Source organism: Ovis canadensis, chromosome 11 (assembly GCF_042477335.2).
Source record: "Ovis canadensis isolate MfBH-ARS-UI-01 breed Bighorn chromosome 11, ARS-UI_OviCan_v2, whole genome shotgun sequence".
Classification (NCBI taxonomy): Eukaryota; Metazoa; Chordata; class Mammalia; order Artiodactyla; family Bovidae; genus Ovis; species Ovis canadensis.
The window spans coordinates 39,402,515-39,426,998 of record NC_091255.1 but is presented as its reverse complement, the minus strand read 5'-3'; the positions used below and the strand labels follow the sequence as shown (position 1 = coordinate 39,426,998).

At 41.4% G+C, this 24,484-nt stretch overlaps 1 long non-coding RNA gene across 3 annotated transcripts in view; it reads left to right on the top strand.

Annotated features, from left to right (window-relative positions):
* Positions 1 to 6,455, top strand: part of LOC138447529 (uncharacterized) — a 65,309-nt gene extending 58,854 nt beyond the window's left edge. The window contains exons 6-8 of one of the 3 annotated variants that reach the window (XR_011259874.1): positions 2,573 to 3,941; positions 5,760 to 6,010; positions 6,102 to 6,455. This is a non-coding gene — a long non-coding RNA (uncharacterized lncRNA). Of the gene's footprint in view, positions 1 to 2,572; positions 4,001 to 5,759; positions 6,011 to 6,101 lie in introns of those variants that run through there. The other 2 variants (XR_011259875.1, XR_011259873.1) reach the window with 2 other exon arrangements.
* Positions 6,456 to 24,484: the final 18,029 nt, after the last annotated feature.

Below are 24,484 nucleotides of genomic sequence, written 5' to 3'. Positions count from 1 at the left end.
TAAGATCCTGAAAATTGTGCAGCATGGCCAAAAATAAATAAAAGGAGGATGGGTAACATCAGCAGTTACCTCAAGGGTTACTAGCAAGCAGTAAATGTTTGCGCAGGAAGGAGTTCCAATATTATTAATGATGTCTCTTTTTCTCACAATTGCTTTCTTCCCACAGGTTGACCTCATTCTCTCCTGCAGTGAAGGTTCTCTACCTGACAGGCTTCTGAGTAGCTCCCAAGTCAGAATTCCCCGAACGGAAAAGGCGCCTTTCACTCACAGTTAACATGTGGGTCTGAGAGGACTCAGATTGGCGGTGCCTGAGTCACGTGCTCAACTCTTGAGCCAATCCCAGCTGCTAGAATCTGCCTGAAAGGCAGGAGATCCCAGTTCGATTCCCGGGTCGGGAAGATCCCCTGGAGAAGGGACAGGCTACCTACTCCAGAATTCTTGGGCTTCCCTGGTGACTCAGTCAGTAAAGAATCCACCTGCAATGTGGGAACCTGGGTTCAGTCCCTGGGATGGGAAGATCCCCTGGAGGAGGGCAAGGCAACTCACTCCAGTATTGCTGCCTGGAGGATCCCCATGGACAGAGAAGCCTGGCAGGCTGCAGTCCATAACGTCACAAAGAGTCAGACATGACTGAGCAACTAAGCACAGGTGCTAGAAGGAAGGAATATTGGACCACATCACATGGCAAAGGTGGGGACAGACTATTATTGGAAGAGAAATGGAAACTTACTGGACACACAGAGTAATAGCTATCACAAGTCCTCAAAGGTCCCTTCAGGGCTATGCACCCCTCCCTGCAGATGATAATCACCAAATAATGACTATGTTGCTACAAATCACTGTATTTAGCTAATGCAGCTGAATATTTACAAAATGCAAGATGTTACATTCTTTTGTTTTTTTTTTTAATTGAAGTATAGTTGATTTATAATGTTGCTGTGCTACATTCTTTGCTTTGTTCTTTTTTTCTGATATTTTTAAAATTAGAGTATAATTGCATTCTTATCCAATGCCGACAACATCACTAGGAAGGAAACAGTATTATTCACACTTAACTCGTGCAAAAGCAAATGCGTAGAGAATTGAAAAACTGTATGAGATTTTGTTGAATTGCCCACCTTCCCCATGGAATTTAAGATCTAGGAGAGCAGGTATTTTGTTTTGCAAATCTCTGTATCATGGTGGCTGGGACAGAAACTCACAGGTAGTTCATGCTCAAAACTTTGTGGTGGAGTAAATGAACAAATGAATGAAACTGCCTCGGATCCTGGAGCTAGTGAGCTGTGCTGGAGAGACTGGCCGAAGCCACAACTCTCAGGTCTTGGGTCACGATTTTAACCATGGTTGAAGTAGAGGTTGGCATGTGGTATGGCTCAAGGGAATTAAGACTGAAAAATGGTTCACCTGTTCTCTATGGAAAACCAGACACTCCTCACCTGGGAGGGTAACACACCAAATACTTTAATAGCCTTTGTCCCCAGAGCAGCATACCTGGTTCCACATGCAGGAATGGGACCCGGGGTAGAGATGTTGAGATGGGGAGATGAGTGGGCGGGGAGGGGAGGGAAGGGTTCTTATGAAAGATTGGCGAATTCTTACACACACAGAGGAGTCTGCCGAGAGCTAGGATGAGGGCAGGTGCAGGAGGAGAAAGATCCTGGAAAGCTAGAGGAGACAGAAAGGGAGGACACGGGAAGAGGAGGAAAGCAGGGGCCCCCAGCACTCCCCTCAGTTCAGAAGAGGCCCCCGGAGCCGAGTTCAGCTGTCCTTCTTTGCATGCCCCTGGCCAGGCCCCAGCCTGTCCCTCCGCGCCTGAAACAGTGATGAAAGAACTTGATGATCTTGTTTGGCAGCACGTCTTGAGGACGGTTTAGCTGGAAGGAGGCATCTGCTTTATGCCAAGTAACACGTTCTCTGGGCTTAGAGGGAGTTGTCCTACAAGGGTGCCACAGGGGAGGGGCGAGCCAGGCTGCCCGGCCAGCTCTCTGCTGTGGATTAAGGCCCTGGAAGGATTGGGGGATCGCAGGCAGTTTACAAGTTACACAATGAGCAGATTAACTGTACACGAGATGACTATCCTAAACTTTTTCTACACCACCCGCTGGAGAAATGTGAACCCAGGATTCATGACCAAAATGGTGATTATTTCAAGCTGGTATTAAATTCTTTTTCAGAGGGAAAATGTATATATATTCTCATTTACACAAGAGTGTATTATATGTATTACATATATATACATATTATCTCTACACGTTCTCTCTACATATATATTCTTTCTCTACATATATATATAAACACATGTTAGAATGTATATATCTATTCTCATTATATATAATGAAAATGTGTATACATTCCCCCTGCATGAGTTTTTAATGATAAATACATTTATAATTTATAAACACTATGTTTATATTATATAATAATTTATATATTTAATATGTATTGTTTTTATTAAACAGTAAGTGTACATAGGCATTTACTCCCATTACATAAATATCTTATCTAGAGACGCACACACACTTTCTCATTATGAGTTGAAACATTCCTGCTTCCTTCTCTGCCCATTTCACAGGTGCACTCCCTCCAAATAGAGCTTTCAGTTTCCAGAAAGAGGCAGGAGGGCAGGAAGAGGAGAATGAAGAAAGAAAAGTTGAGAAAAGCAATGTGGCCGACGAGAGAGGGAGAAGATGGGCAGGCAGACCTTCAGCTGCTCAGCACATCTTAAAGCTCAACTTGGAGGTCAGCAGCAGAATTTTGAGATGAAGGTCATTCTGAGATTTCCTCTGAGAACATCTGTGAGGAAACCACTTTGAACATCACATCGTTAAATAACTGTTCTGCCTGCTTAAACAGCTTTGAACTAGCCAGAGAGGATAAGCGTTAAGCATTTTTGAGAAGCCCAGAGACCACGGTTCTACATAAAAGGAAGCAATAAAGCCGAATGGAGATGTGGTTCTTTGCCACCTGCCCAACTATAAACTTCTCTGTCTTTAGAACTCACTTTCCGTGTGAATGAAACGTTTATCACTAGGGTCCAAGCACTGAAGATAAAGGGGATTAAACATGGAGACAACCACAGAGTACTTTCCTGCACATCAGAGCCCCGTGGGTCCCGGAGGAGAGGAGAGGAGCGGGGGCAGTAGAGAGCCCAGTGCTTGGGACGCATGCACCTTTCCTCCTAAAAAGGAGATTGAATCTCAGATAAGTGAAAAAGAAAGCCCAGGTTCCTTCCAAGCCCCTTGTATGTTTGAGATGGAAAGACCCCGAGGTTCAGGGGAGGAGGAGCCTGACCTGAAGCTTCTCTCCACTCCTGTATCCTCTGCTTCTCTGCCCTGGACCATGGATGGCTAAACTGTCAACATCCATGCCCACCCTAATGCCTGTCATCTGTGTTAGTTGTCCAGTCGTGTCTCACTCATTGTGACCCCATAGACTGTAGCCCACCAGGCTCCTCTGTCCATGGAATTCTCCAGGCAAGAATACTTGAGTGGGTAGCCATTCCCTTCTCCAGGGGATCTTCCCGACCCAGGCGGGGAGACCAAACCTGGCTCTCTTGCACTGCAGGCAGATTCTTTACCATCTGAGCCACCAGGAAGGCACCACTGATTCACAGGCCAGTGAATTTATATATTTACCAATTTTGTTTACCAATAAATAAAATTGAAAACCCACTGGCAATAAGATGATGGTGTTTGATATCTCCACGGGAGTCATGGAGGCCATAATAAGCCACCAGCCTCACAGGGCTTGGAAACATTTCATCTATCTTGGAGGACTTGGTAATTTCTCCTGCCTTCAGCTGCATTGTTTATCTTACAAGAGGCATCATCTACTCCATGTTCTTTCCTTAGGTTCCACAAAGCCTGACTGTTGTTTTGCGAGAAAAGACGGAATGGTACCCATTGCTCTGACCATAAGCATCTGCTTCGTTAATACCCAATGTATGTACGCCCCAACTGCTGTGCCTTTGGTCCTATAAAAACTTTGTTTCAAAGCCAAATCATAATGTGGTCTTTCTGAAGATATTTTTTAAAATCATTAAATTAGACATGGGTAACATCAGCAAACATGCCGCTAACTCAGCTGGATGGATGACAGCACAGGAGTTTTGGCTAAGTTTGTACATGCAGGCTATGAGAGAGGCTTCTCTCACAGCTCAGTTGGTAAAGAATCCACCTGCAATGCAGGGGACCTGGGTTCGATTTCTGGGTCCCAAATATCCCCTGGAGAAGGAAATGGCAACCTATTCCAGTATTCTTGCCTGGAAAATCCCATGTACAGAGGAGCCTGGTGGGCTACAGCCCATGAGGTCTCCAGAGTCCGACTTAACGACTAAAACCACCACCACCAGCCTGTGAGAGCTGTGTCATGACCTGGGTCTGACAGCAGTGATGTGATGTTGTCTATTGTAACATACATTCCAATTTGAGAGATGTTAAAATGGAAAACACCTTCCTGTGAAACACTATTACTCAGACATAGGACACAGTTTTGGAAGGTGTCTGAACATATACCAACAAAGAGTTCAGTATACTGAGTCTTCTGGCTTTAAAAGATATCTAAGTAACACCCTCTTCTGCATTTTTTATCAGATTCTCACTAAAATTAAAAGAGGAAACCTCACAGTAATGTGGACACAGAAAGAAGCTGTAGAATTTAATGCCAATGTACAGGAAGAGTTGGGTTTACTGTAAGACAGATGGAGCAAGGTTGAGAAAAACTTGCAGGACTCATTGTGTGGTGTGGTTTAACTTTGCTTTATGAAACCAAGTCTACCTGAAATGATTTGGGCTCAGACATCCCACACATGTGGCCTCAGACTCAGAGAGGGAAGAACTTGGCCGTTTACTACTGGGGCAGATTTAGGCTCTCTGGGGGGCTTGAACTTGTATAACGTTTTCAGCTTCTTTAGGTAAAAGAAGACAAAACTAGACACAATTGAAAGCATGCACGCATGCACGTGTGAGATTCTGTCTAGAATGAGAAAATAACCAAATTATAAATTTAAAAAATGTGTAAAGCAATTATCCTTCAATAAAAAATAAATTTAAAAAATGAGAATAAATATCACGAAGAGACAAAAAATTGCATAGTATTGTAAGAATTAATTGCTCAACGTGATTCTGTAATACTTTCACTACATTTCTTGTTGGTACCTTCTTTGACCACCTTCTCAATTAATGACAACTGAAAGCTGCTTTCAGTTTCCCAGGAACACTTGGGGATATCATGTAAATTGTTAGGATTATTGTGAATTTGGGAAATCTTTATTTATTTATTTTTACACTGTTAAGATAGACCAGCTTTGGTTGCATACATCTATATCTTCTCATTCTAGGTGACATGTTCTGGTATGAGGTGATCTACTACTACTGTCTCCTGCGAGAGTAGTTGGCACAGCCACCCACAGGGGTCCCCTAGAAGCCATTCCTAGACAGCTAAGCAGTGACCTAACTCATGCCAAACACAGAAACACAGGCTGTGAAGTTAAAATGAAATGAACTCCCCCCTTAGACCTCCAAATCCCTATGGCCATGCTCTTGTCGTTCTATAGGAGGTGAAGTATGATGGAAGAACAGGTATAGAAAGAGATAGTTTGTTGTAAGTAATTGTCATTGAAATATTGTACAGATGCAAGTTTTATAAATACATATAAGAATGTGAATACTCGTCCAGGGCCTCCTCCAGGACGGCGGAAAGGGCGACTGTAAGTAGAGGCCTTGCAATGTAAGCTTCATGAGTTAAACTTGACTTTGCAGCTGGGACTGATACCTCTGCCACCAATATGCCATCTCCCCAGCTTCAAATGCAATGAGGACACCAAGCTTCTATGTATGTAATGAGATCAACAGCCAACAGGAGAAAAGAGGCTGAGGTGAAAACAGGAAAACAATAGAGGAAAAATGATGCAGAATTAAAGAGGCAACTGTACAAAAAGAAGAGGGGAAAGACACAGCCGGGAAGATAGAATTAAAATCTTTCACCTCAAGTAGCATCCTCCTGTTTTCAGGTAAGGGCCTTAAGTGGGTGACGTAGGAAAGCACAGGTGGGTCTAGTGATCAGCAACACAGGTGATTAAATTACAATCATGTCACCTACAGGCACTAAGAAGCATGTCTCATCTACACAGCTGTCCAAATGGCCTTGTTTTGCTCTGAGGATGAGAACAGGCTTGATTTAGGAGCCATGTCTTGGATTTCGTGTTTCTCAATCTCACGCTCTGCCTGATAGCTCCGGGTCAAGATCTCCGGGCCAGAGCGGCAGTTCCCCCGGGCAGTGGACATTGGGAGATGGTCTCGGAGAAGAAAGCCCGCCTCCCATGCTCACACCTCACCTTCCTGACTTGGAAAACACCTCCAGTTAATGAGCAAACCTGGCGTCTGTCAGCTTTCTGTAAGCAAGCATTTCACAAGGTTTACAGAAAAGTAAAGTAAACAAAGTTCTGAGTAACAAAAGAGTGGCGTTTATGCATTCTTTGATTCACTTTAAAGGATGGTATAAACTGACTTTTTAACCAAGCATTAGGCAAGATCTGGGCCCAAGCCATTCTATAATAAACAGTGACATGGCTATATTAAAATATTTACTTAGTGTGTTAAAGTGACTTATAGGAAGAGTGGCTACTACATAGAAGGCCTAAGTATTAAGGCGTCAGGTGCCACGGGCGGCATAAATATTCCATGCACACTTGTTTATAGGAAAACCCCATCTGGATTTGGCTAAAACAGCAGGCACCCCGGTGACCCCAGTTTTGCTATTGGAAAATATAACACAAGTGTTCACTCATCTAGAATAACTACAGTGCTAAGTGCCAAATGACAGATGGGAGGGGATTGGCTTTTCTCAATAAAGTGCAGGCACTCCATTGTGAAGGGCTTCATTGTCAGGGCTCCTTGGCATTTATAGACTCTTGGAATCGATGGGGCAAGGTGCTGGGTCAGGCTGACCACAACCTGCCTAGTTGGGATCACTGGGCCTAGATGCATCCATGCAAGCTGGACAGGCTTTGGAAGACTTGGCTTGGGCGAGCCCATGAACATGAATGCCATCAATGTCTTACCCTACTCCCACTTTCCCCTCAACTCAGTTATATTGATCATGCAGCCCAGTGGGATCAAAAGAGCACAGCGTCTTGAGACAGAAAATCTGGATGTGGAGCATGGCTCTCCCACTTACATGAGTATAGCTTTCACGGTTAAAAATGGAGGAGAAAAGAAGGCAGTGCATGTTGATAGGGATACTGGAGGCTTTTCTTTGACAGGGATATTGGAGGTTACCTCATTGATATCCTTATGTTCATACTATGGCTTGGGGATGACTTCCCCCTTTTACAGATTCACTTAAAGCTGAGGATGATTTTCAGGGAATGAAAGGTCTTCCTGGGCTGGGCCTCAGTCGTCCGTTTAGATGAACCCATCAACCTTCTTGGAAGGTTAGCTTGAGGCTAGTGGGAGTAGTGAAAACACAGGAAGAGTGGAGCCATCCTCTGAGATGGACAGTTGACTGGGGAGAAATAAAATGTCTGTGCGTGACAACATGCCTATCCAACAGCACAGAACTCAGGAAGACAAAATCTCAAATTGAACCCCAGTTGTTAACTGAAACCTACAGTCTCTGTGTGACTGGATCAAGGAGATCCCTCCTCCCCACTTTCACCTATGGCAAACTTTCCCCAGTTGAGCTTGATTAATAGACTTCTTTCACTCATCTGCTCACTCAACAAAGTCATAATGAGCACCAATCATGCCCAGAGTTCTTTATACACAGTGAGAACACCGTGATAAGTAAAGTCCCTGATTCCTCCCAGCTGACCTCCTAGTGGAGGAACAGATAAATGTACAATCGCATAAACATTTAACAGGATAGGAGGCAGTGATAAGGAAAGAAACGCTGAGCAGGAAATAGAAATGAGGACTAAGAATGTCATTTTATGTAGGGTGGTTAGGTAAACCAAAGCGATTATCTTAAAAGGCATAGAAACTGGGGCGGGGGTGGGGGGAATGGGGGAGAATTAATCTAATTAACCATCTTTGGCATCATAGCTCGAAGTTTAAACTATTCACATGCATCATAACACAGGAATCCATGCTGAGAACGATGTAAGACTCTGGTCTAAGCTTTAACATGAAACTATTATATAGTCTCAGAAAGTGGTATCATTTCATTGATGGGGAAATGGAAACCTGGAAAGGAAAGGTGCTGTGTTCATGGCAGCAAAATTGGTATGAGTCCTGAAGGTTTCTTTCTGCTCTGTATTTCTATAATTGTGTAGTGCAACACGGAAGCCATAAGCTTCCACCGCTGCTGCTGCTGCTGTTAAGTTGCTTCAGTCATGTCCGACTCTGTGTGACCCCATAGATGGCAGCCCACCAGGCTCTCCCGTCCCTGGGATTCTCTAGGCAAGAACACTGGAGTGGGTTGCCATTTCCTTCTCCAATGCATGAAAGTGAAAAGTGAAAGTGAAGTCGCTTAGCCGTGTCCGACTCCTCGAGACCCCATGTACTGCAGCCCACCAGGCTCCCATGCCCATGGGACTCTCCAGGCAAGAGTACTGGAGTGGGGTGCCATTGCCTTCTCCTAGCCACATGTAAATATTTACATTCAAAGTGACTTGAAACAATTCAAATTCAGTTCCTTGTTGCCGAAGGAGGCTGGTGGCTGCCATGCTGGATAGTGCAGACAATAAACACTCCTGCCCCTCCTGAGAGCCCTACTGAAGAGCCCCGTTCTGGAGTCCTATGGGTTCTTGAGTTCTTGAGAAGAAAACACAAGTATTTGCTTATTCATTTTCTATTTCTATTAGATGATTTGGCATCTGAGAGATAAATCATCTTGGGTGGTTTTAAATCAAGAATTTTATGCCCAGTTGTCTTTCACACATGCAGAAGTGACAAAAAGCTTAAAAACTCATATCATCTATAAAACCTTGAGGGGGGAAAAGTTGACCATGTAGTCTAACTGAATGAAAAAGAGTGAGCCCAAGCATGGGAAATAAGAGTACAAAAGACTGGATGGTGTGCACCGAAAGCAATTAATACAAAGATTCATATAAATAAATGTGACTGCAAATTAAATACAACCTCCTCTGGAGCACTCAAATAAAACGCAAAGGTGATTTAACATAAAGTTGGGATTTTAAAATGAGAAAAATTAATAACATTTCATGATGACACTTGAGGTTGACCTTGACAGTCAAGGGGTTACACTGACATAGTTGTGGTAAGAGAGCACACAGGTGTAACTCTTTAATATGTACTAATAACCTTGAAAATTGTTCAATTCTTCCCACTTCATTATTCCACTTATAGGAAACAATCCTGAGACCCAAATAAATTGTACCACACACACACACACACAAAATACGTCTATTAAGATTTTCAAGGCAACATAAAGTACAGAACTCACAAAAATTGAAAAGATATTCAGTAAGAGAGGAATAACTAAATTTAGTATACCCACAGAATATAATTTCATGCAGCCATTAAAATCATGATGGAGAAAAAATTTAGTAACATGGAAAATGTGTATGATACGAGCGGAATAGTGATAACAGCTAACATTTATTATTATAAGTGTCCAGCAAGCGTCGGGTACTTCTCGAAAGGCCTTACGTCTTTGCATCATTTACTCCTCAAAAGACCTGAAAGCAGTTGTATGAGTATCATCCCCAATGAATTACTGAGGAAACAAAGTCTTAGAGCTGATTTGCCCTGTGCCCCACAAATCATTAAGTGACGTGCTAAGGCATGACAGTCGGCCCACCTGATGCAAAGTCTGTGCTCCTGAGAGCTCTCCTGCCTGGAGACTCTCAGAACACCATGCTCTCAGCTATGTTTTAAAAAAAAAAAAAGTATATGCACATTTAGAAAACATCCTGGCTGGACATACCCTGAAACCTGAACAGTGATTACCTCTGAGTGATGAGGTTATAGATCACTTTCATTTTCTTCTTCAAATTAGTCTTTAATTTTAAATCGTCCTGACAGTGAACATTAGTTAATAATCAAGAAGAAAAATTTTCATGAAGTGGAGAGGCCATTTCCATACACAGATTTGTACACCCAGGGGGAAAAAAATAATAACTCAAAAGGCAGAGCTAAAAATGGAATTCCAAAGTGTTGCCTGGAAATTAGTGGGAGTTCAAAGGAGTTAAATAAAAGATGGAAAATTGGAGAAGGGCCATTGCTAAATCTTTAAGCTCTTCCAAAAGGTTTCTGTGTGCGGTTGTTGGTTTCTATCTCTCAGCCCTCAGCTTAACTGATGAGCGTTTACGCAGTTGCTGAGAACTAAAGAGCCACTCTGAGGCTCCAAACGTAGGAGTCTGGTGGTTGCTGTTGTTATTTTGTTTTAATGGATTTGTTTATTGGCCTGACAAATGAATTTACTATCAGCGGGCCCTTTTTCCCCTTTCAGTTTTATTATCTTTTTTTTTTTTAAATCAGGCAACACTTTGTTGAACAATCCTGACCCTGAAGAATGCTTGCTGGCACGTTGTCCAAGAAATCTAGCAGAAGTTTGTATGATTATCTTTATGAGTGAGTACAGTTTAGTCTAGTGCCTTTTTTGTTGAATAACACCATCACCCAGAGCCCCTCAACAAATAGAAGAGTTGGTCTTACCTTTGATTGGTAGTTCACCAGCCATCATGGTCCAGAGAGGTCCTGGAAGAGAACTTGACACGGTACAATAAAACCACCATCAGGTTTGTATTTGTCAATCTTGATCACGCTTCAGCTTCTCTGTGACATCTGGAGGTCTGTTCCAATGCTGTCACCCATGTTCAGCATTCAGATCCAGGGAGGCAAACTCAAGCATCAAAACAATGCCATGTTAGCCTCCTTGCTTTTTAGACTCAACTGAACAACTCATGCGGGAGGAAGAATGGGTCATGCAAAGAGCTCAGGAATTCGAGTCAACCAGTCTTGAGTTTAATTCCTACTCCATCATTTACTAGGCAAAACCTTTAACAAAGGGTTGAACTGCTTTGGGGCTCCTGTTTTTGTTTTTGTTTTTTTTTTTTCAGAACTGAGAGTGTTAGCACTGAGACACAAGAGCTAACACACATATATATAAAGTTGAGTGTGAGCCTGGCATATAGTATATGTTTAATAAACATGCTGTCTCTACCCATTGTCTTCCTCTCAGTAATGCACCTGCCCTACAATAAGCTTCTTGGAACCTGAAGCACAGGAGGGGTGGATTCAAGCCATGGTTCTCTGTTTTCCACTTCATTGAACTTGTAAGAGCCTCTTTGAGATGATAAGCATTCCATCCTAAAGCTAGAAGAAAGTAGAAATTCTGCTGCTTTTTCCTCTTGGCTCCAGTTTATTTCCATGCAACATCATTTCCTAAACAGTGAGACTGTAGACCATGCATAGAAATCATTATTATCCGTACAATGAAATGGCCCACCAGCACCAAGAGACAGTGTCCCAGAGGACTCTGGTCCCTCTCTTTTTCCTCCCACTCCTCATCCAGTGTCAGGAGTGGGAGATGCTGCAGATCCTCAGTCATTGTGGGTCCACTCAACACGGGCCACCTTGGAACTCAGTCTCACTCCTTCCTTTCACAGCAGGTAAGATCCTTTAAAGTTATCCTATCTTTCTGAAGTTTGTAGACAACTGGATGGGTTGGGTCATTGTGGTTGTTGTTGTTGAGTCACCAAGTCATGTCCGACTCTTTCACAACTCCATGGACTGTAGCCCACCAGGCTCCTCTGTCCATAGAGTTTTCCAGGCAACAATACTGGAGCAGATTGCCATTCCCTTCTCCAGGGCATCTTGCCAACCCAAGGATCAAACCCATGTCACCTGAATTGGTAGGCGGATTCTTCACCACTGAGCCACCAGGAAAGCCCTATTGGGTTATGTTGAAGTAACAAATATCCTGAAATTCTCAGTGGTCTAAAGTGACAAGAGTTGACTTCTTGGCTGTGTGATGCATCCACTGCAGATGGCCTAGAGGCTCTGTTTGAGTCTCTCTCATTCCAGGATCCAGGCTAATGCAACATCCACTCTATGGGACATTGCTAATATCTGTGACAGAAAGAAAAGAGCAAGTCAGCTTGGTCCTTGCAAGGTATATCTGGAAGGCAACACATCATCTTTTAGTGATGAAAATAAGACATAGAACCATGCTGGACTTTGAGAGAGCAGAAACACCCACTCCCACCATGTGTCTTAAGGAAAAAACAAAACAAAACACTGTTATACTATACTTGTCACACACCTGTAAGAAAAGTTAATCAGGAGATAATAGCCCCATTTAAAAATATATGCCCCTGAAAGAAAGAATTGGTAAGCTTCACTTCATTAAAATTAAAAATTTCAGCTATGCAGAAGACATTGTTAGGAGAATGAAAAGGCAAGCCATAGACTAGGAGAAAATATTTGCAAAAGATGTATCTGAAAAAAAGACTGTTGCCCAAAATATACAAACAACTCTTAAAACTCAACAATAAGAAAATAAACATGATTTTAAAACAGGCAAAAGACTATAATAGCCACCTCACAAAAGATGGTATACAGATGGCAAATAAGCATATGAAAAGATGCTTGGCTTTACATGTCATTAGGAAACTGCAAATTAAAACAACAATGAGATACCATTGCACACCTATTCAGTTCAGTTCAGTCACTCAGTCTTGTCCGACCCTTCACGACCCCATGGACTGCAGCACGCCAGGCTTCCCTGTCCTTTACCATCTCCCAGAGCTTGCTGAAACTCATGACCATCGAATCAATGATGCCATCCAACCATCGAATCCTCTGTCATCTCCTTCTCCTCCTGCCTTCAATCTTTCCCATTATCAGGGTCTTTTCTAATGAGTCAACCGTTCGCATCAGGTGGACAAAATATTGAAGCCTCAGTTTCACCATCAGTCCATCTAATGAACAGTCAGGATTGATTTCCTTTAGGATTGACTGGTTGGATCTCCTTGCACTCCAAGGGACTCTCAAGAGTCTTCAAATTCACAGTTCAAAAGCATCAATTCTTCGGCTCTCAGCACACCCATTGCTGCTAAGTCACTTCAGTCATGCCTCAATCTGTGCGACCCCATAGATGGCAGCCCACCAGGCTCCCCCGTCCCTGGGATTCTCCAGGCAAGAACACTGGAGTGGATTGCCATTTCCTTCTCCAATGCATGAAAGTTAAAAGTGAAAGTGAAGTCATTCAGTTGTATCCGACTCTTAGCGACCCCATGGACTGCAGCCACCAGGCTCCTCCATCCATGGGATTTTCCAGGCAAGAACACTGGAGTGGGGTGCCATTGCCTCCTCCACAGTATACCTATTCAGTTCAGTTCAGTTCAGTTGCTCAGTCGTGTCCGACTCTTTGCGACTCCATGAATCGCAGCACGCCAGGCCTCCCTGTCCATCACCATCTCCCGGAGTTCACTCAGACTCACGTCCATCGAGTCCGTGATGCCATCCAGCCATCTCATCCTGGGTCATCCCTTTCTCCTCCTGCCCCAATCTCTCCCAGCATCAGAGTCTTTTCTAATGAGTCAACTCTTCACATGAGGTGGCCAAAGTACTGGAGCCTCAGCTTTAGCATCATTCCTTCCAAAGAAATCCCAGGGCTGATCTCCTTCAGAATGGACTGGTTGGATCTCCTTGCAGTCCAAGGGACTCTCAAGAGCCTTCTCCAACACCATAGTTCAAACGCATCAATTCTTTGGCATTCAGCCTTCTTCACAGTCCAAATCTCACATCCATACATGACCACAGGAAAAACCATAGCCTTGACTAGGTGGACCTCAGTCAGCAAAGTAATGTCTCTGCTCTTGAATATGCTATCTAGGTTGGTCATAACTTTTCTTCCAAGGAGTAAGCGTCTTTTAATTTCATGGATGCAGTCACCATCTGCAGTGATTTTGGAGCCCCCCAAAATAAAGTCTGACACTGTTTCTACTGTTTCCCCATCTATTTCCCATGAGGTGATGGGACCAGATGCCATGATCTTCGTTTTCTGAATGTTGAGCTTTAAGCCAACTTTTTCACTCTCCTCTTTCACTTTCATCAAGAGGCTTTTTAGCTCCTCTTCACTTTCTGCCATAAGGCTGGTGTCATCTGCATATCTGAGGTTTTGATATTTCTCCCAGCAATCTTGATTCCAGCTTGTGTTTCTACCAGTCCAGCGTTTCTCATGATGTGCTCTGCATATAAGTTAAATAAGCAGGGTGACAATATACAGCCTTGACGTACTCCTTTTTCTATTTGGAGTCAGTCTGTTGTTCCATGTCCAGTTCTAACTGTTGCTTCCTGACCTGCATACAGATTTCGGGTGGCCAAAATTCAAAACACTGACAACTCAAATGCTGGTGAGGGTGCAGAGCAACAGGAATTCTTACTCATTGCTGGTGGGAGTGCAAAATGGAACAGTCACTTTGGGAGGCAGTTTCTTAACATATAGTCCAAAAATCACTCTCCCTGGTGTTTACCCAAATGAACTGCAAACTCACATGGACGCCAAAACCTGCACACAGATGTGTATAGCAGCTTTATTCATAATTGCCAAAACTTGGAAGCAACTTGGGAGAATGAATAAACTGTGGTACATTCTGACAATGGAATATTAGTCAGTGTTAAAAAGAAATGAGCTATTAAGCTATGAAAAGACATGGAGGAACCTTAAATGCATATTACTAAGTAAAAGAAGTCAGTATGAAAAGGATCATGTTGTATGATTTCAACCATATGACATTCTGGAAAAAGCAAAATTACGGAGACAGTTAAAAAACCAAGTCAGAGGTTGCCAGGGTAGAGAAGGATGCAGAGAGGAATTTTGGAGCAGTGAAACTACTCTGTGAGATACTATAATGATGGACACATGGCATTACAAAACTTTCCAAATCCATGGAATGTACATCCCTAAAATAAACTACGGACTTTGGGTGTAATGACATGTCACTATAGGTTCATCAACTCTTTTAATAAATATATCACTCTGGAGGGGATGTTGATAATGGGAGAGGCTGGGCCTGAGTGTATGAGTGGGGGTTGTAGAGGAAATCTCTATATCTTCCACTTACTTTTGTTGTAAACCTAAAGCTCCTCTTAAAAGAAAAAAATCAAGCCTATTTTTAAAAAAATGTACATGTCATAGAGGTTAAGTGGCATGAGTAAGGTCATGCAAAAGAATGCCTTGCATACAGGAGATAATAAATATTTGTTGAACCAGTGAGTGCATGCACGTGTGAACAAATGAGAAAGTAAAATGATGAAAGCCAGGGTGCAAATCCAGGTGACCTGATTCTTGATACAGGACTCTCTGTTTCCAGCCTATGATTACCCAGCTCCTCCCCAATCCCTGCCCCCAGCCAAGCTACTAGCAACTAAATTCCACCCACGGAAAGTTTCTGAGTTTTATTTCTTTGTGTTTGTAAAAATAACTAGGATTTCCTGAGTTGTATAATAGGAAATAGTAAGCAATTACCCATGTAATAAGAAACAAGCACGTGGACATACTCCCATAGACACCACAAAATCATCAAGTTATCATGAGAGCCACAAGGGCATAGGGTACAGGAGAGATTAACCCACACAATTCAGGCTGAAACCTGTTACCAAGGACGAGGCTGCAACAGAGATGCCGGAGTCCCTAGGTTATTACTGGGAATTTTGCCTCGCTTGGGCAGTGACACCAAGTTTCCAGAAGTGGTATAAGTCTTGAAGATATAACTGTGGTGCCCAGGGTTAAACTGAGAACAGAAGACTACAGAAATGAAAGAGACAGAGTGTTCAAATGAAAACGCCTCCAGAACCGGGCAGAACAGAGAAGATAGAAGGTTCCCCATCTCTCAGAGTCAAAGACGGCCTGTGAGCCAAACGCATGTGCTGGATGTTGAAAGTGACAAAAGACAGCTCGGAGAGAGAATGCACTGAATCATTAACAAAAATTCCTAAGAAACTTAACAAGTACATCGAGACACGGCTCAAGTATGCGCTTCTACGGCTCATGGAAATGTCCTGGGGAAGTGACTCAAAAGGTCTGTAAGATACAGCCTCTCTGCTTGGATGATTCACCGGTCGAGGAGGTGGCAGAAAGTTCAAATACTAGTAATCGGCAGTTTCATGGGATGAGGTAGAACCCTGTAGGCTGTGCCCACTGAGGTACCTAGTCATTCAGGTAAATAGCGTGCAAGGCAGATGGATGAAAGAAAGGTGGATTATCTCCTTTTGAATTTTCAATCTATTTTTAATAGATAAATGTTATGATCCCCAATTTTTGAAGCACAAAGCAGGGCACAGTGAAAAGTTTCCCTGCAACTCCCATCCCAGTCTCTCAATCCTCCTTCTCAGAATCAAGGACCAATCCCTAGTATGTTCTTCCACGCATATTTCTATGCAAATGCAAACAAATCAGTGTTTTACGTTTTACTTCTTTTAATTCAAATACTGACAAGATTGAAGGCAGGAGAAGGGGATGACAGAGGATGAGATGGTTGGATGGCATCACCGACTCAATGGACATGAGTTTGAGCAAGCTCTGGGAGTTGGTGATGGACAGGGAAGCCTGGTGTGCTGTAGTGGGGTCACAAAGAGTCAGACACAACTGAGTGACTGAACTGAACTGAACTGAACCAACTGTTATCACCTAAAATAGAGCTTGGAAGTGAATCTTAAAATTAAACACATATAAAAGAACCAATAAAATGACTGCCTCAGATTGCTATCATGTCAGTACAGAGAAAGAAGAAGGAATTTCACTAACTTATAAACCCAATATATTCTGACTCTATACACTTACAGAGATATGTATTAAAGATCTGAAAAACTGTAAATAAATCTGAATTTTACTTATTTATTTGTTGTTTGGTAATGGTACAGAGTAGATATTCTAAAATGATTTTGAGTATGTTGTAGAATAGAGAAAAATAAACAAATTGATGTAATTGATAATTACAGGTTCTCATGTGAGAGAGAGATTCCCTGGTAGCTCAGCTGGTAAAGAATCCACCTGCAATGCAGGAGACCCCAGTTTGATTCCTAGGTCAGGAAGATCCCCTGGAGAAGGGATAAGTTACCTACTCCAGTATTCTTGGGCTTCCCTGGTAAAGAATCCACCTGCAATGTGGGAGACCTGGTTTTGATCCCTGGGTTGGGAAGATCCCCTGGAAAGGGAATGGTTAACCATTCCAGATTTCTGGCCTGGAGAATTCCATGGACTACACAGCCACTTAATGTGACAGAGGGAAATACAGATAAGAGAAAAGTGAGAAAGAAAACCCTGTGCCACAGCATTAAAATGATATTATGGACTGAACGTCCATGTCTCCATCCCCCATTTAGAAGTTAAAGCCCTAGCATCAATGTGATGGTGTTTGCAGCTGGGACCTTTGGGAGGTGAGCAGGTTTTAATGAGGTTACAAGGGTGGGGCCTTGGTCATGAGATTAGTGTCCTTGTAGGAGGAATAAAGACCTGAGCTTGTCCTTTCTCCAGGATGTGAAGACACAGTGAGAAGGTGGCCTTCACAAAGCCTTCGCTGGGGGAACTGAACAGGCTAGCTCCTTGCTCTTGGACGTTCCAACATTCAGAATTGTGAGAAGTAAGTGTCTGCTGTTTAAGACAGTTGACTATGGTGTTTTGTTATGGCAGCCTGAGCAGATGAAGACAAATGAGAGCTATTAATATAAACTAATTCCATTCACTGAAAACCATCGAAACTGTGGTCACTCCACAAGCAACGAGTACCTCTTGGGTACTCTTGGGTGTGCCCAGATCTTGGTTTCAAATAAAACCTTGGAAACTTTGGGGATGACTCTTTCTGGGTCAAGAGCATAGACAATTTAAAGATGTTCTGGAACATTTTATTACCGTGTCAGAAAATAAGGAAGTGTCCAGAGACTCCTGCAGAAATGTCAACGTACACGCAAGCCAGCATGAAGGAGCTTCTGATGGTCAGGTTTGGAGTAATCCAAGCATTAAAAATGTTAGCAGTGGATGACAACATACCGAATTGTAAAAACCAATTAATGTATAGTACAGTAAAAGAAAATAATAAAAAGAAGGCGGTACCCTCCTCTCATAAGAACATCAGACAATAAAATTAGATTAGTGGATTTAGAAAATGACTATTTTGCCACCTCCAGTATACTCATTGGTTCAGATAAGAATCCACAGAGACTGGAGTCACTCGAGTCCAGTGGCTTGTTCGAATCTAAGATCACATGACCCAGGTTTTCACAAGTTCCTGTGAAGAGTAACCAGAACCCGCTGAGTGAAGTGTTGTGGGCGTATTCACATGTCCAAGGACCGCCCCTCAGATGCTGTATTTCTTTGCTCAGGCTGCCATAACCAAGCACTGGAGATAGGGTAGTGGGAGGGGTCCTTCAACAACTGAAAAGTATTTTCTCACAGTTCTGGAGGCTGGAAGTCCAAGGGCTTCCCTCTGTGCCCAGAGGACCCTGGTATCTCTCAGTATGTTTCAATTTCTTTTTCTTAAAAGGATACCAGTCATATTGGATTAAAGCCTGCCCATACAACCTCATTTAATTTTGATTACCTTTTTAAAAGACCCTAACTACAAGTATGCTCACATTCTTGGGAATTTTTTGGGCAGGGGATACAATTCAGTCTATTTCAGATGTGTTAAATGCACAGGGAATTACAGTGAAGTCTGGGAGCCACTAGCTTAACCAAATGAGGAAACTTATAATTAAGAGTATCTCTAGTCTTCTTGACAAAAATGTTTCTGTGGAATGTAATTGTGAGAAAACAATCAGATAAATCCAGATTATGAAAGTTTCTATAAGACAGTGGGCTGGTATTCTCCAAAAAGATCACTGTTATGAAATACAGAAGGCAGGTAGGCTAGATAAACAGAAGCTAAAGAAACCTGACAACCAAATTCAACAAAAAAAGAAAAAGCCATCAGATCTCAAAAAAAAAAAAAAAAAGCTGTAATATTTTGTGAGTGATAACCAAGAAGATGTGAATAAATTTCTTAAGTTTGTGGTGGTGTGGCTTTGTATTTTGGTTATGTTTGACAACAAACCATGAGTGTTATGGTTTCTACAGTTTGAAAATAAACTGCTTCCCCAAAGATGTCTGCAATTAGTAATTAGTGAGTCTACAGACATAGAGAACAGACTTGTTGTCAAGGTGAGGTGGGTAGTAGGGGAGGGAAGTATTGAGAGTTCGGGATTAGCAGATGCAAACTATAATACGTAGAACTGATAAACAAGGTCCTACTATATAGCACAGGGAACTATATTCAATATCCTGCAATAAACCATAATGGGAAAGAATATGAAAAAGAATATACATGTATAACTGAATCACTTTTACATACAGCAGAAATTACACAGAGTTGTAAGTCGACTATGTTATCAAAACTAAACAATTAGTGAGTATACTTGAAAAGTATATAATTATCTGATTATACTGATAACATTTCTATTTTATTTCAAAATATAAAGTTAGAGGGGATGATGGATAGATAGATAATACCTATGTCACTGGAGGTAATTCCCTATCATTTATAAAGAAAATACTGGCTCTGTTTCATATCTATATTTTTCCCATGTATATCCATTAATTAATCAGTTCTCTATTACCAAATATTAAGATTATCTTTAATCTTTTTTATTAAAAACAATGGTGTGAAAATAATCTTGTACATACATGTTTTGGGACATGTGTAAGTATATCTTTAGGATAAATTCCTAGGAGAGGAATTGCTGAAGTTTGTTTCTTGAAAACTGTAAGCAGGCACTAAATTTCTAGGCAAAAATTATTTTTTTCAGTTTGCTGGTGTTCAGAAATGAAGTCAAACAAGTGGTTTAAAAAGCAAGCCTCCTTAATTCACAGGGAAGGACCGATCTCTTCACCTTAATGGTTTATTTCAAGGCTTGAATTATTCAGCTTTAAATGCAAAACATCTAACACAGTGTGTTGTACAGAACGGATATGGGCATTCATCAAATGTATTTGAATGAATGAGTGAATGAATGAATGGAAGTTCTAGACACCAGAAGCATTAACTGTGGAATTATAAAATAAACACGTCCTCCCTCCCCACATTCCAGAGAGGCTGCGAGAATCTTAATGGCATCTCACTGTAACACACACACACACAAATTAGATGTCAAGGCACATCTCCTATGGACCTCATCCAAGTCACCAAAATGACTTCCTTATAATGGACTCCCAAGACAGAATTATAGTGTAGCGGTTGGGAATTTAAAAGTTTATAAAACACTGTGAATTCTCTAGCTCCTCGTCTAACTGCCTGCTGCTGCTTTTCTCCCTGCTGGTCTGATTTTTCCATCACTGCTCCATATTGAGGCTATTCAGAGGAAATGGCAAATTTAGAGCTCGCTGTTGCCCAAGCCCATGAAGGATGGAGGATTAAGGGACCGTGAGCCAAGTCACTTGATCCCTCAAGGGTTCTATTTTATCATCTATAAAACAAAGGGGTTGAAGCACTGAGATTTTTTCCCACATCCTGTAGCTCTTGGCAGAAACCATTTATTATCCAAATCTTAAAGAGTTAGACCATAAAGAAGGCTGAGCACCGAAGAATTGATGCTTTCAAACTGTGATGTTGGAGAAGACTCTTGAGAATCCCTTGGACAGCAAGGAGATCAAACCAGTGAAACCTAAAGGAAATCAACCCTGAGTATTCATCGGAAGGACTGATGCTGAAGCTCCAATACTTTGGCCACGTGATGGAAAGAGCTGACTCACTGGAAAAGACCCTGATGCTGGGAAAGATGGAGGGCAGAAGGAGCATAGGGTGACAGAGGATGAGATGATTGAATGACATCACTGACTCAATGGATATGAGTTTGAGTGAACAAACTCTGGGAGAGTTTGAGTGAACTATCTCTGGGAGATAGTGAAGGACAGGGAAGTCTGGTGTGCTGCAGTCCATGGGGTGGCAGAGAGTCGGACACGACTTAGCAACTGAACAACAACAACACTTGAGATTACCTCCTCAGGCCAAGACAGGTTAGCTCAAGGAATCAAATATGATTGTTTTCTATTTTAAAAGAACAGTTAAAAGTGGTTTCTAGAGTAGAAGAACCAAAATAATAAAGAAGATGGGAAGCCACATCTTCTCAGGAATATCTCAAGGTACTGGCATAATTAACCCAGAAAAGAGAAAGACTGAAGAAGGAAACAAGATAGTTGATTCAGTTCAGTTCAGTTCAGTCGCTCAGTCGTGTCTGACTCTTTGCGACCCCATGAATTGCAGCAAGCCAGACCTCCCTGTCCATCACCATCTCCCAGAGTTCACTCAGACTCACGTCCATCGAGGCAGTGATGCCATCCAGCCATCTCATCCTCCGTCGTCCCCTTCTCCTCCTGCCCCCAATTCCTCCCAGCATCAGAGTCTTTTCCAATGAGTCAACTCTTTGCATGAGGTGGCCAAAGTACTGGAGTTTCAGCTTTAGTTGATTACAAATATACAAAGAGCTAACAGGTGGGAAATACACAAAGGCTGTTTCTTTATGGATCTGGAGCACAGAATTTTGAGAGGTGAAATTTTCAGAGTGGTGGATCTTGATTCAGTTTGATGAAGGACTTTCTAAAAAGTAGAGATTTTCAACAATGGAATATATTTTCTTTGACTTACTGAGTTCTGAAGAATGTGTAGAATTCCAGATAATGTTTGATAGTAATTCTCAGGTGGAGAGGAGGATGGGAGATGAAGCCAGTAAATTTTAACATATATCAAATAGTACAGTACAAGTAATATTTAACATTTATCTTCCATGAAGTAATAATCAGATGTCAGTAATATTTTCCATCTTCACAAAGGAGAAAAATAGAATTTATTATAAGATTGTTCAGATTATGAAAAAGAAAGCAAAATGTAATGATCCAAGTAGAGAATTAAAAGTAATAAAATATGACTGCAAAATTCATGGCTAAACAGAAGCATAATCCTGAAAGCAAAGTGGGAGGGTACATTGTGGATTGCAAAGATCCAGAACTTGCAAAACAAGAAATATAAATCTTTCATACTGAAAAAGTATGACTCATTGAAAACTGAAGGGTAGCTTTTCCATGAATTAAAAATAATACATTTTATTACTGAAGATTTAAAACTAATGCAAATCAAACACGAACAAAACAACATGAACAAAATTAAAAGGAAAGCATTAATACAATGAGATAAGAAAAGGAAATAAGATGAACACAGATTGGGGAGGAAGAAATAAAACTGTCTTTGTTCACTGATGACATAATTGTCTATGTAGAAAATCCAAAAATATTGACAAGAACTAATAAGAATTTCTTAAAAAGGTGTAAAATTGAGTTTAATGCATAAAAGTAAAGTCAGTCACTTTTCTATATACTGGCAATGAATACATGAAACTGAAATTTAAAAACACAATACCATTTACATTAGCACCCCCAAAGATGAATACTCAGTTACAACTCTAACAAAATAAGTATAAAATCTATATGAGGAACACTACAAAATTGATGGAAAAAAAATCAAAGAACTAAACAAATGGACAAACGTTCCACGTTCATGGATAGGAAAAATCAATATTATTAACATTACAGTTCTGCACAACTTAATCCATCAAACACATTTCCAATCAAAATCCTGAAAATTATTTTATGGATATCAACAATCTAATTCCAAAGTTTATATGGAGTGATAGAAGACCCAGAGCAGCCAATACAACATGGACGGAAATGAACCAAGTCAGAGGACTGACATTAATTTGACTTAAGACTTGCTGGAAAGCAACAAAAATCAGGACAGATGTGGTACTGGCAAAAGTAGAGACAAATAGATCAGTGGAACAGAATGGAGAGGCCAGAAACAGAGCCACATAAATATAGCTAGCAGACCTCTGAACAAGATGAAAGATAATCTTTTCAACAAATGATACTGAAATAACTAGACCTCTACAGGCAAAATAAAAGAAGTCTGGATACAGATCTTACACCTTTCATAAAAATAAATTAAAAATGGAGCACAGATCTAAATGTTAAATGCAAAACTTGAAGGTTCCTAAAACATAACTTAAGAAAAAATCTGAATGAACTTGGCTCTGGTAATGACTTTTTAGCTACAACACCAAAGGCAGGATCCATGAAAGATAGGAATGATTAGCTGGACCTCATTAAAAGAACTTTGGCACATAGGAAGCACGTCCTAAACGCCAGTTGTTCATGTTCTTATCATTATTAGTAACCATTGTGTATCTTCTAAAAAGCTACCAGAACTATCAAGGAAAGCCTTTGATTTGGATATAACCAAATTCTTATTTTTATTTTTTTAAATATAAATTTATTTATTTTAATTGGAGGTTAATTACTTTACAATATTGTATTGGTTTTGCCATACATCAACATGAATCCGCCACGGGTGTACAGGTGTTCCCCATCCTGAACCCACCTCCCTCCTTCCTCCCTGTACCATCCCTTTGGGTCGTCCCAGTGCGCCAGCCCCAAGCATCCAGTATCATGCATTGAACCTGGACTGGCCATTCATTTCATATATGATATTATACATGTTTCAATGTCATTCTCCCAAATCATCCCACCCTCGCCCTCTCCCACAGAGTCCAAAAGACTGTTCTATACATCTGTGTCTCTTTTGCTGTCTCGCATACAGGGTTATCATTACCATCTTTCTAAATTCCATATATACCCGTTAGTATACTGTATTGGTGTTTTTCTTTCTGGCTTACTTCACTCTGTATAATCAGCTCCAGTTTCATCCACCTCATTGGAACTGATTCAAATGTATTCTTTTTAATGGCTGAGTAATACTCCATTGTGTATATGTACCACAGCTTTCTTATCCATTCATCTGCTGGTGGACATCTAGGTTGCTTCCATGCCCTGGCTATTATAAGCAGTGCTGCGATGAACATTGGGGTACACATGTCTCTTTCAATTCTGGTTTCCTCAGTGTGTATGCCCAGCAGTAGGATTGCTGGGTCATAAGGCAGTTCTATTTCCAGTTTTGTAAGGAGTCTCCACACTGTTCTCCATATTGGCTGTACTAATATGCATTCCCACCAACAGTGTAAGAGGTTTCCCTTTTCTCCACACCCTCTCCAGCATTTATTGCTTGTAGACTTTTGGGTTGCAGCAATTCTGACTGGCGTGAAATGGTACCTCATTGTGGTTTTGATTTGCATTTCTCTGATGAGTGATGTTGAGCATCTTTTCATGTGTTTGTTAGCCATCCATATGTCTTCTTTGGAGAAATGTCTACTTAGTTCTTTGGCCCATTTTTTGATTGGGTCGTTTATTTTTCTGGAATTGAGCTGCAGAATTTGATTGTATATTTTTGAGATTAGTTGTTTGTCAGTTGCTTCATTTGCTATTATTTTCTCCCACTCTGAAGGCTGTCTTTTCACCTTGCTTATAGTTTCCTTTGTTGTGCAGAAGCTTTTAATTTTAATTAGGTCCCATTTGTTTATTTTTGCTTTTATTTCCAATATTCTGGGAGGTGGGTCATAGAGGATGCTGCTGTGATTTATGTCAGAGAGTGTTTTGC